The 13161-nt window shown below is 35.6% G+C and overlaps 1 pseudogene; it reads left to right on the forward strand.

Annotated features, from left to right (window-relative positions):
- Positions 1-12264: 12264 nt before the first annotated feature.
- LOC138163964 (eukaryotic translation initiation factor 3 subunit K pseudogene) lies at positions 12265-12941 on the forward strand (annotated as a pseudogene).
- Positions 12942-13161: the final 220 nt, after the last annotated feature.

The following is a 13161-nucleotide window of genomic DNA, read 5'->3' on the forward strand; positions in this document are numbered from 1 at the left end:
CAGGCACACTAATACACTATTACAGCTCTTAATTGGTTTAGCTATCTTGGAAAATTCTTTAGAATTGTATTTTAAGTGACCAAAGTGTTCAAACCATTTTACCCAGATTTTTCTCTGCTAGGTGAACAAATTAAAAAAAAATAGGAAAAAAGTACACATACACACCAAAAAGTATTTTAAAACATGTTTTTTGGGGGTAATAAAAAAAACTGGAAAACAAAGAGTGGCAGTATAATTCAATAAACTGAGGCCAGGAAGACGTGGGTACAAGTCTGGCTTCACACATTTTGGTCATGTAACAATGAGCAAATCACATATCTTCTCCTTATTTTAAACAACTTTTTGAGACTACAAATTTCACAGAAATTGTTGATCTGCATTGGAATTAGGAATTTTCTCCTCAGAGAATTCCCCATATGTCTAAAATTACAGGTCTAGTCATTATCCCTGCAATACTGAGAACAAAGGTTCACAACATGTAGAGACTGGCTAAACAAATAGTGGCATATGAGAATAATGGAATATTATAGCATCGTAAAATTTAAATATGTAGAATTTAGAGAGATGGGAAGACATTTATGAACTTAAGCAGAGTGAAGTAAGCAGAACCATAAAATATTTATGCAAAATCATTACAACAATAAAATGGAAAAAAATGACATTAAACATTGTGTAATTATAATGGCCAAACTTGGCTCTGGGGTAAAAAAGAGAAAATATATCTCCATCCTAATATTAGAGAGATAGGACGTCATGGGAAAAGAATATTACATATAATATCAGCTACAATTAACATGTTAGTTGGTTTTGGTAAACATTTTCCCTTTTAAAAATTGCCCCTCTCCAAAGGAAGGCTTTGTGAAAGAGAAAAGAAAGATTTAGAAATTAATGTAATGTTAAATGTAATTTAGTGCAATTAAATATAACATCAGTGCAATTACATTACAATCAAATTAAATATTAATATAATTAATGTAATGTTAAAAATCATCAATAATACTCTATAAATTATATACATTTACATACTCTATAGCTATATGTATGTATTGCATATATATACACACATATACATACATACACACACACACATATATATATATATATATATACATACACACACAAACATGCATGGGCATGAATTGCACAGAACGGGTAGGAATGAATGGATTAAAGTTTCCATCCTTAGAAATTACCTCATCAGTGAAGTTTGGAGTACAATGGTGGTGTGTCATCCTCCCAGAAATCTTCGGAGGGGATTTCCAGAAGGTAGGATGTGATATAACTACCATGTCAAATAGAATATATACATTTAAAAAAGTAAATTATACATAAATCTAAAATGTAATGAGAAATTGAAAACCTCCCCTGCCTCTTAATAGGCCTAAGGGAATTTTAAGGTCTTCCCTGCTTCAAAGATCTTCCCTACCCCCTAATAGGCTTAACATAATCACATAGAGTCAGTGGTGGGAGGGGTTTGATGAAGGGTGGAGCAGAGCCCACAGGAAGCTGGAGGTCAGAGCAACTAGATGGTGGGAGAGAGAGTACATAGCTAAGGAGATAGCTAGGCTTGTGAGTGTTTGTTTGTGGGAAGGCTAAAGGATGGTGTGGCTCTCTGCTGTGTTATAATGTATTAACTCCTTTGTTGCTATGATGGATTTGGCTGTCTGGTTTGGGGATTTGGTTTTCTGGTGTCTCAATAAATGTTTTGCTTCTGTCTTCTATATGGAGACTCTGTTATATTTTGTAACTGAGAACTATGACAGCTTATTCATAGTTGCTGTTGGTGCTATGAATATTGTATTATTGGCACTACAAAGCCATAATAGCTTAAAACTACAATAAGACTTTTGTAACACCTTGAATCAAAATATTCTTGTCTGTTGATGTTTAAGTTACCAACAAAAATAAAATTAAAAAAAAAAACTAGTGGATTAGCCTAGATCACTTGAAAAATTCTTCATAGTTCTAAGTCTAGATGAAAGAGAATACATAATGAATCAGTACAAACTCCTTTCTACTGCTAGGGGAAAACAAAACCAAACCAGAATTGTCATTCTCTTCTTAAAAGTGGTTTAAAATGTCTGTCAAAGGTACATAGATCTAGAGTTTGAGGGAACCTCAGAAGAAAATTCATTTGTTTCATATACAAAGAATATAAGTTGAGGGGAAGTTAAGAGACTTACTAAAGATTATACAAGGATAAAGTATCAAAGACAGCATTGCAACCTAGAACTGTTTCTACAACCGTTATCTGGACATAGGTAAATTCCAACTTCTCTAATGTGGGTCCTATATGATCCAGACAATTTTGTCAATTTCCCATTTTACTTTGTAGATCAATAGAACTTTAGTTTATCTTTATAGAAATTGAAAAAGCTTCAATTTATCTATTTTCTCTAATTCCTAACAATTCAACTGAAATCACCAAATCACAAGCAACTCCAACATGCAAGAAGAAGAGAACCAGTGTATTCAGGAAGACCTGGGTTTAACTTCTGTGCCTGATACAGAAAAGCTGTGTGTCCTTGAGAAAATTTCTGAAACAATCAGTCCTGCATGAACACAGTAACGCTACAAGTTACAAACCAATTGTCCATTTGCACTGGTAAAGGGAAACAAACTCAGGAATTCTCAACATCATGTAAACACTGATCTGGATCAAGGATTCAATTCCTTTTTTTTTTAAGTGCAATGTTTTGTGTTCTGTATAAAGGAATTTGACAAGTGACTGCCTCCCCAGGCTCTGCAATATTTTTCACACAATATATTCTTTAGAAATAAACTAGATGTTGCCAAGAGTATTCTGGGATGCCCAGGATATAGGTAAGGTTTACACAGATGAGAAAAGGTAGAACTGACAATTATTTTTTTATATCAACTGAAAAATTAAAAACAAAATATAACAATAGCCATTGGGGGATACTGATTCTTTATGCTAATCACATAGGTTTGATAATTTTCTATATTTTTATTCAATGGAGCAGATGCAGTCTTAACGTTTTCCACAACCCAGGTTAGTAGTATTCGTTATTTCCACTATGTAACTGAATTCATTATTTTGGAAAAATATTTTCAGAGTTTTCAAAAATGAATTCCATTAGATTCAACAAGCAGTAGGAAATACTTTGTGATTGGTTAAAGAAAGTTAGACATATCCTGTGAGTTTTCAACACAGCATGGCCTTTTAGAAGTTTAAAGTCCAGCTAAGAAGTAATCAAGCTTTTGGAAACTTCCAGGCTTAGGAGTGTCCTGAGAAGGCAGACCATTGTTCTAGTACCAGAGAGAGGTCAAGAAAATGGCAGAGTGAACCCACAATGATAGTTACACTCACTCCTCACATCTTCCTGGTTATTAATCAAGCAACAACCATGTGAACTTCAAAAGATCAGAAGATCTGGATTTCCCATCAATATCTGTAATCAGATCTCCAGAGCCACTGTGGTTAATGACAGTTGTCCTTAGCATTGGGAGCTGAGAGATACACCTAGAAAAGTCAGTTTTAGGACTATGGAAAGGCACCAAAGCTCAGAGCCCAATAAAAAGCTAGAACTAAGGTGACTTTCATGTTGTTGTTGTTTTTCAGTCATTTCAATTGTATCTGATTCTTCATGACTCTAATTGAAGTTTTCTTAACAGAGAGACTGTAGTACTTTGTCATTTCCTTATCCAGATTATTTTACATATGAGGAACTAAGGTAAACAGAGTTAAGTGACTTGCCCAGGGTCACACCGCTAGTGTCTAAAGTCAAATTTGAACTCAGAAATGTGTGCACCTCAAAAACTATGTGCAATAGAAATCCTTACCCAAATAATACTCAGAGGTTTCTCAAGGTAGGAAGCAGAAAAGAACGGTTAATTATGATCTCAAGAAAGCGCCACCCTCCTGACAAATGATCAGGGAGGAGAAGCAATTTACAAAGGGAAATGGCAAAGTCATAAAGCCCTAACATGGAATGTGATTTCTGGTGAAGGGGAATTTGGGCCTGTTTCCCATGAAAAACCTTGCTAGGTTTTAGAGTACAGTCTGAGAAGTTTTCACTTCTTTCACTCAGAAAGATGAATCTTCCTGACTCTAGGTATGGCACTCTATACAATTCACCACCTAATGTCCAAGGTAACTTCATAGGGCTCCCTAAAGGGAGATGAGGATTTCCAATAGACAAGAGTTATGAATTTATCCTTTGGTTACATGGACTCTCAATGTACTACACTCTTGCCAGGAACTTAGTGTAAAGGAAGACTGAACCCTTGGGTGACACTGTGAAACAATTATTTTCACTATAAAACATTAGTAAGTGAAATTTCAAAAAAACCTCAAAACTGAATGACTGATAATCAAATAATAATGAGGACCCAGGAGTAGCAATATATGAAACCTCAATATCTCATCATTAGTCCTTGAATCCTGGGGTCAGGAGTAAGGACTGCCCTCTGAGGCTCCATCCCTCCCATTTTCCATTGAGATTGTTGCTGTTTGTCTTTCATTCTGGAAAAGGATCAATGTCTTGGACTTGCAAATGAATTGGATTTGAGTGAGGCAGAGCTGGGCGAAGTCATCAGCCTCTTTCCTCCAGAGCAGAGTCCAGTGGGAAGACACAGGTCAGGACAACTGGCCATTACTCCAGAGTAAGTGGGAGACCTTGGCCTTTTGAAGCTAAGCTTCTAATGTGTCAGTTTGTCTGAGACAACGCCTATTCAGTAATTAAAGGGTAGCTAAGATTTGAGGAAAAAGATGGTCTAGTTTGCCTTGACAAAAGAATTAATGAGAGGGGAGGGAGGAAAACCCTCAGAGTTTCTGATCAGAAACAATTACTACTTACACTCACCCTGAGCTATGAAAATCTAAACTATAAGCAAGTAAGGCTTGGGCCGGGACCTATTATTGGTCAATCAGTGAGAACCAGAGTGATTTGGGTTTAAGACACAGTAAAGTAACTCTATTTGAATCCCAATGGACTTGATCAAAGCCTGATTTTCCAGAATCATATTTCAAGAAATCATAAATATAGAGGACAAATTAATTGTCCCAGCTTTTTTTAAAAAACAAAACAAAATACAAAAAAACAATGACAGAAGAAATAAGTAGGGAAAAAAAATCTAGACCCCAAAACACAAGATACCTTGTAAAGTGTAAGTGATCGAAATTTATATTTCTTTAGCTAGAGCACCCAACATGTAAACTGAGGCAGATAAAAGTTAAGTGACTTTACCCATTGTCACACTGCCCAGTGAGTGTCTAAGGCTGGATTTGAACTTGTCTTCTCATCCCTAAACCCAGTGCTCTGTGCCCCCTTGATGGCTCTAGCAACTAGGGAAAGGAAGTTTCTTCATCAGAAAATTCCCCATACAAATTGATTCATTGGTACAGTACATATATAGTCATATAACTTTCACAAATGCATTTTTTCTTAAATGGGGAGAGAAATAATTTTATTTCACTTCGTTTTATTTATTGGATGAATCTAGAAACCATGACTGTGTGACTACTGACTCATGCTCTTATTTGTTCTGGAGATCCTGACCTTTTTGAATGCGTGTGTTTTTCTTATCCTGCCTATATCTTTCTCTCTCCCTTTCTCCCTCAATGAACAGCAGCAGGCTATCAGCATCAGCAACCTTCTCTTGTCCCTGTGGCACTGACATGTCTTCCTCTGCTAGAATTTCTGCTTACCCTTAATAAACATGAGAATGTGAGAATTAAGGGCCAATGGTGGCAGTAATGTTAAGAATAAATAGATAAGGTGAGAGAGAGGAAGTTAGGATTTCTGAATTCTATTTCTAGGTCTGTCATTGACTTACTGTGTGATTGCAATAAATGAGCTCCTGCCAATTACTCTGAAAAAATGCATCCTCATCATCATTCATACTTTGCAAAATTCCACATGCCTATTGTGTTATGTTAGGCACCATACAAACTGAACTAAATGGGAGTTCTCAGAATGACCATTTAAATATTTTTCTTATATGCCAGAATGTATTGTTTCCCCCAAAATATCTTCCTATTATTATAACTCTCCAAATGTTTACACATTGAAATATCCATGAGAGGTGTCATGGTAATATATAGAAAAACATTTAGAAATAAATAGTCTAGATATGTAACCATTGTCTCTAATTTGAGAAGGAAATAATAAAACATAAAATCTAAGATATATAAAAAGCCTGAATGGCCAAGAAGTTTAAAGAATGAGGTTGTCAAATCAGTGCCTTAATTTTATAGATGTCGAAACTGAGACCCAGAGAGAATAAAGAAAATATGTAAAGTCACCCAGCCACTAAGTGACAGAGATGGTATTCAAATCTCAGCTTGATTCTAACTCCAGTGCTCTTCACATGACAGCATTCTGCACTAGCCCTAATAGTGTCAACAGTTATTTTTGAAATGGTAATATAAAGTAGTAGTCTAAATACCAGATTGATAACCAGGAAGGCTTGTATTCAAATCTTATTAGCCCTGTGACTATGGATGAGATATAACCTTTCTGAGCCTCAGTTGCTTCCTTTGTAAAATAGGGTAATATCTGTAATTCCTCATGAAGTTCAAATGAGACAGTGTATGTAAAAAAAACTTTGTAAAAATGAAAGTCCTCTACAAAATTTCTATTATAAAAGGAATCCAATCTGTGTTGGTGAAGGGAATTCTTATGCCAACAAAATCACATGCCATGGGTACCTTGCCTTACTGATGTAACTATTATTTGTTGTAGTGGCAAAAATTATTTTTATAAAGATAGAAGAAAATCCCTTCCATAGAAATTATTTTTGTAAAGCAAGTGATAATAGCACCAAAACTAGTTCATACCTAATTCATTGCCCTGAATCAGAGTGCATAACCTTTCCAAAGCACAAACTCACTTGTAAGAGAATTTATTGTAACTGATTAAGGATGATGGTGTTATAAGAGCATTGCAACATAGAGCATTTAATCAAAGAGCAAAGACATTTTAAACAAAGGATTCTCATAAGTCAAGGTAAAAGTTTACTTTTCTTACAAGACCATCACTAAAAAGATGTGTCCATATTTTAAAAGTGATAATGGGCATTTAGCAAATGTTGAAGAAGGATGAATGAAGAAAAACTGAAATTGATCATGACATTAGGAGTGCTAGTAGAACAGAAAGAGCTTTGGGAGGACTCAAAAGGTCAGAATTCAGAAAGACTAATACTAAAGGCAACAGGAATAAATATAGCCTTTTGGTGTAGCTGTTACACGACTGACCTCAAATTTGTGAGCCATTTGAAAACACATTAATTGTTCTGTTGTGTAGTCAATTTGCATCTTTCTTTGACAGACATTTTAAAATGTGTGAATTATTCTAATTTCATCAACTGTAAGTTTTCTTTTCACTATCTCAGATTATAGAATATATTTGTATTAAAAGAAACATCTTTTGAGTCATCCTCTTGAGAAAGATTTCGATTATATTTTATGTTGACTGAAATAAATTGGGACCTCCCCAACTTGGCTCTGAAACTAAATCAGTACTGGAATGGCATTTAAACTAGGCTGATAGCAGATTTGTAGGCCTCTAAAGACTCATTTGATTCACTGGGGTTCAGTGCTTAGGATTTCAATTCTGGGATTTTTAGCCTAATCATCTTTTCCTGCGGGAGTTCTAGCTATCAAGAAATATACAGTTGTATAACCTTGGTTCATGTCTATAAGGTAAATTTATATAAGAGGGTCTGGAATTCTGGTGATTCTACCTTTATGAAATGGTCCTGCTTATAGAGAGCAGAACACCCTGCAGTTTAGTTTCCACACATGTATTAAGAAAGGCCTCTCTTTTTTGATTGGCTCCTAGTGTTTTCTCACACCTTAAGGTCACAATCAAAGGACACTAGGAAACTTAAAGAAAAGAAGCATCAAGGGTGTTTATAAAATTTATATAAAAATCTAGAAAATGGAATCTAATAATTTTTAAAAAGGTACATAATTAATTAGAAGTAAGGTCAGGACAGGATAGGAATGACTCTTTCTTCCTATGACCTTTTCCCTCAGCTCTCCTACTACTGAATTGAGCACCCAAGAACTCCTCCCTGCTCCCCACAGTCACACTCTACTCAGCTTGTTCATGTAGGTGTTAACACACAGGGCTCAGAAAAAAGGGCACTGGATGTCTTGGTCTTCTGTGTCCACAGCTATACTGCTGTCACATCTACTCTTCTTTCCTCATATCCTTCATGATCTTCATCATCATCATCATCATAACTCCATCCTTCCCATCCCTCCCTGACCTTCACCCTGTTCCACAAATTATCATGGATTAGTTTCCTTTCTATCCAAAATAGAAATTACAAATCCAAGAGGGATTTATGCCCAGTTCCCATTTTCCCTTGGCTAATTGCAAAAAAAATTTCTCAGGGTCCAGTGGTACAACTCTATTATCACTTTATCACTGCTAATGGCAAAGGTAAGGCTGATGGATCTTTCAAGTTCCAGAGTTCTATCTAAATTGTAAAGGATTATGTTGATCAATGCATACCCAAAGTTCAGTATCAATATGGTGAGGATCTGGAAGTGCTCAGGGGGGCGGGGGCTCTCACCAACTTGCCTAAGATAGGGCAAAGAAGCCTAGACTAGAAATGGAGCATGTCAAAGAGCTTTTGCTGATCTGCAACAGAATCACACTGGTGAGTGACAACTGTGTTTTCTAGTCTGGGTGATATGGAAAGACCTAGTACTTTTTTTTAAACAAACAAACAAATAAGTAAATCAATGAAAACTCCTCAGAATTACACAATTTTAGAATTAAAAGAGTCCTGACCTTTTAAATGTTAGCTAACTATAGTTTCAAAAGCCATATCGAGGGCTTGATCTCTCAATGAAAAATTAGCATGTTCTTGTGAAATCAAAGAATTAGAAACAAAGTAGATGTCTATAGGTAGGGGAACATGGGGAATGATTGAATAAGATGATTTCCATGTATGTAATGGAATATTATTCTTCTAGAAGAAAGAATGATTTTGATACACATACAGAAAAATTGGAAAACTTCTAGAACCTATGTGGTATGAAGTAAATAAAAGCAATTTATAAAATATATATATATATATAAACAATATATATAAAACAATATATAAAAATATCAATTGAAAAAAATTACAAAACAATTGAAATATAATTCTGTATATAAAGAATAGGCTTGGATTCAAATGATATATATGAAATGTCACCTTCTTTTCTTTCTTAGAAGAAGTGGGAAGCTATAGATGTGAAATATAGCAGGTAATGCTACATGTTTTTCTTTATTCCCTACTGTAGCTAAATTATTGTTATTCTTTGTTATTAATAATGGTTCTCTGGGAGAGGAAAAACAGGAATACACTAAGAAAATAGATGACAAATAAAAGATAGCAATAAAATGTATTTTTCAAAGACAGATGAAAAATGAAAAGTGTAAAGTTCAATGTTAAGGTTCAGGATGTTTGCTGAATATGTAGAAGCTTCCCTTAGATTCGCACATTCTCCCTTCAAAAATTGACAGCTTTATTTCTAATGATTTTTATTTCCTTCCCAGATTTTTGGGGTATAAGTCATTCAGATTGAATTCATAGTGAAAAACTTGTCCTTGTGATATTAACATGGTCATAATTAATGTACTCTGCAATGCCACTGAACAGTTTATATATATAATTTAGCAGTAACTAAGTGGCACAGTGAATACAGCACTGGTGCTGCAGTCAAGAGGACCTGAGTTCAAATTCAGCCTCAGACACTAGACACTTACTAGCTGTGTGACCTTGAGCAAGTCACTTAACCACAATTGCCTTGCCTTCCCCCTCTACAAAAATATATATATATATATATATATTTTTTTTTTAGAAAAAAGAATCAAGATTAAGAATCCAGTTGCCAAAAAAAATAAGAAAAAAAAAAAGAAGAGAAGAGAAAAGAAAAGAAAGTAGAAAAATGGGCCAGTTGATTGATGATCTCTTTCGTAAAACTTATACTATATTAGAGTACTTTATAGAGACTGGTTAGTCTGCCCCTAGGCTCTTCCCCCCAGAGGTAAGAAGAGAACCACATAGAAACAGTAACAACTAAAATAACTATTCATTCTGTTTATTGGTCAATCAGTCTGTTTGGAGGCAGTCCTCTGAGCTTGTGTTCATCCTTATCTGGTTCATTCATTGTTAATATATTCAAAGGTGGTTAGTATCTGTTTACCTTTGGCTGATGTATTTATATAAAATTCTAGCTTCTTTCTTCTGTCTCATAAAATCCCACAAATCCTAACAACCTCACACCACTCAGAATCAACCGGAAAAGGATCAAAACTGAGAACATAGTATAGTGACTGAAATGATCAATGCAAGAGTCTTCAATATTTTTTAACATTCTCAATTAAATCTTCATTTGTATTACATAATTTCAGAGTTGGAAACATCTCAGAGGTGGTATGTTCCAATTTTTACCTGAAAAAGAAGCCCCATAAAGTATATCCATAAAGCTGTTCAAACTGATTTTGTTGAAAACTTCCAATATGGAGAGACTTTCTATTTCCATACTCAGAACATTCCACTTTTGAGAGGTTCTAATTGTTCATTATGTTTTTTCTCTTGAAAAAAATATCTCTTTGTAATGTATATTCATTGTTACTTGCTCTGCCTTTTGATGTCAAGAATATAAAAGGTCCCTCCTCCTTTCTACATGTTAACCTTTCATATACTTGAAGACAAGTACCATGGTACTCTTAAACTTCAACTCCCCCCACCCTTGCCCCCCAGGACATTCCCATTTCCTTCAAACTACTTTCTTCTGCAATGAACTCTAGACTTTTTATCATCCTGGTTACTCCTTTCAGAACATTTTCAAAGTTTTAAGTGGAAACTGAAGGCAGTCATCAATCAATCTATCAATTAATCAATAAATATTTACTAATCACCTATTATATGCATAGAAATGTGTGCTAATAGTTATGTATAGCTATGAAACATGGGAATGACTCCAGATTATACCCCCCCAGTTCCAGCCCTGAATTTGAAAAAGTCACTTTCCCTTGTGTCCTAGAGCTGTTCTGGATTCTCATGCCTTGAACAAACAAACACAATGAAATACATAAGATAGGATCATTCATAATTGTTCATGTGAATGTTTATCGGGGTAGATTTAGTTTTTAATAGTTTAGATATGAGTGCTAGTCACGTCCAGCTGCAGTAAGACAGGCAAGGACCAACATCTTCTCCATGGCATTTTTTTTTTTGTTTCCCTCCACACTCTACCCAATTGAGCAATCACTCAAACAAACTCAAAACAAAAAACAAAAACATGGTCTTAACGTTAGTGCTTGAGCCTTTAGCTTTTATTTATCTGGTTTCATCTTAAAACCAAGGTTGGACTTGAGGAGGGGAAATGCAAGCTGCTGTCCTGCATTTGGGAAAGACTTGCCATCTCCTTCTCCTATGCCCTCCTTTTTTTCATGGGCTTTTTTAAAAATCCTGCCCCACTGAAGCATTCATGAAATCGGGATGAAAAATTTTTAAATACTAGAGGCCCATTCCTTCCTGTATCACACAACAGAAGACATATTCAAGAGAGAGAATGTATTTCAAGGGTCATACATAAAACTATGAACAGAAGATAAAATTTGTACAGTGGCAGATTGAAAATTATTTTTACATTTTAAAATAATTATTTAACATATAAAAATGTGGAAATTGTTTTTAGTTGAGGGTCCTCAAAAAAAATAGCACAGGCAACAGACTGAATTTGGCTTTCAGACTATAGTTTGCTGGCAATTATTGTATACATAGACAAATTAATATGGCTGTGCAAAATGAATATTCTTTAATGCCCCTCTCTAAACAGAAGGATATGCACCAAAGACATGTTGAGAATCATTTTACATTCAGATTCATGATTGTTTCTGGTGTCACTCTAAATTCAACACCTTTTTATTCAGGTTCAATATTGGGATGATATGAGGCACTTATAAATCATTTAACATTTAACAAAAGTGAAGGTTTACTTTCCCCTAACACATCAGAGATATGAAACAAAGATTCAGGAGCATTTAGTTCCTATGGATTTGTCTCCCTTTTTCTCCATCAAAAAACATCTGGTCAATCAGTTATCAGGATAGCTAATCTGGTGAGCACAGGTACTGACCTAGTCTGAGAGGACTTGGCTACATAAAATTGGGACTTTGTATGACCCTCGAATCAGAAAGCTACATAAGAGAAGTTAGAGTCAATCAAGTTCCATGGAGGAAGGAAATCCTGTCAGGGTCAGGGGAGTCACATCAAGAATACTGGTCCTGCAAAAAGGAGGAGATTATGGTGCTATTCGAGCAGATGTGCACCAACATGGGGAAACTCCTCAAGGTCATCAACAGGTACAATCCTGAGAACCTGGCTACCCTTGAGCACTTATGTGGAGACCCAGGCCAAGGAGAATGCCTATGACCTGGAAGCCAAATGAGTCATACTCAAGCTATACCATTGCAAGCTGGCCTTCCAGACCACAGTGACAGCCCAGATTCTGCTGAAGGCCTTCACCAATCTCCCCTGCACAGACTGTACACTGTGCAAGTACATGATTGACCAAGCTTGTCAAGAAAAGCAACCCATCAGGCAGATCCTGTACTTGAGGGACTTGTTGGAGACCTATCCTTTCCAAGCTTTCTGGCATGCTCTAGATGAGAACATGATCTCCTTTTCCTTAATGGCATCATAGGCTTTGAAGACTCCATCCAAAAATTTATCTGCCATGTTGTTGGCATCACATATCAACATATTGACTGCTGGCAGATGGCTGAGATGTTGGGAGATCTGTCAGACAACCAGCTGAAAGTATGGATGGGCAAATATGACTGAAGCTCACATGAGGCAGGACACATCTTTATTTGCAGCCAAGATAATAGGATCAAGTCCAAGGAACATTGTGGAAAAAGATCAACTTGGAGAGTTTTTCCAGTATCATGGCCTCTTCCCTGTAACTCCTTCTGTCCAATGTCTCCTTTTTACTGCTTCTGTTTCCCCTTATGTATAACCAGCTTCTTAAATAAAAGTCTCTACTTCCTGGGAAAAAAAATGCTGGTCCTGCCACAATGGTCTTAAATTCTATTTGAGTGCAATGGACTCTTTGCTGCCAATTACATCCTAGGAGGAGATATACAAATTTTTATGTTCTTTTTTATTTTTCTATTTTGCTTTGTG

This window comes from Petaurus breviceps, unplaced genomic scaffold (assembly GCF_028583685.1).
Source record: "Petaurus breviceps papuanus isolate PSGF00001 unplaced genomic scaffold, PetGlider_PUasm1.0 189, whole genome shotgun sequence".
NCBI classification, from domain to species: Eukaryota; Metazoa; Chordata; class Mammalia; order Diprotodontia; family Petauridae; genus Petaurus; species Petaurus breviceps.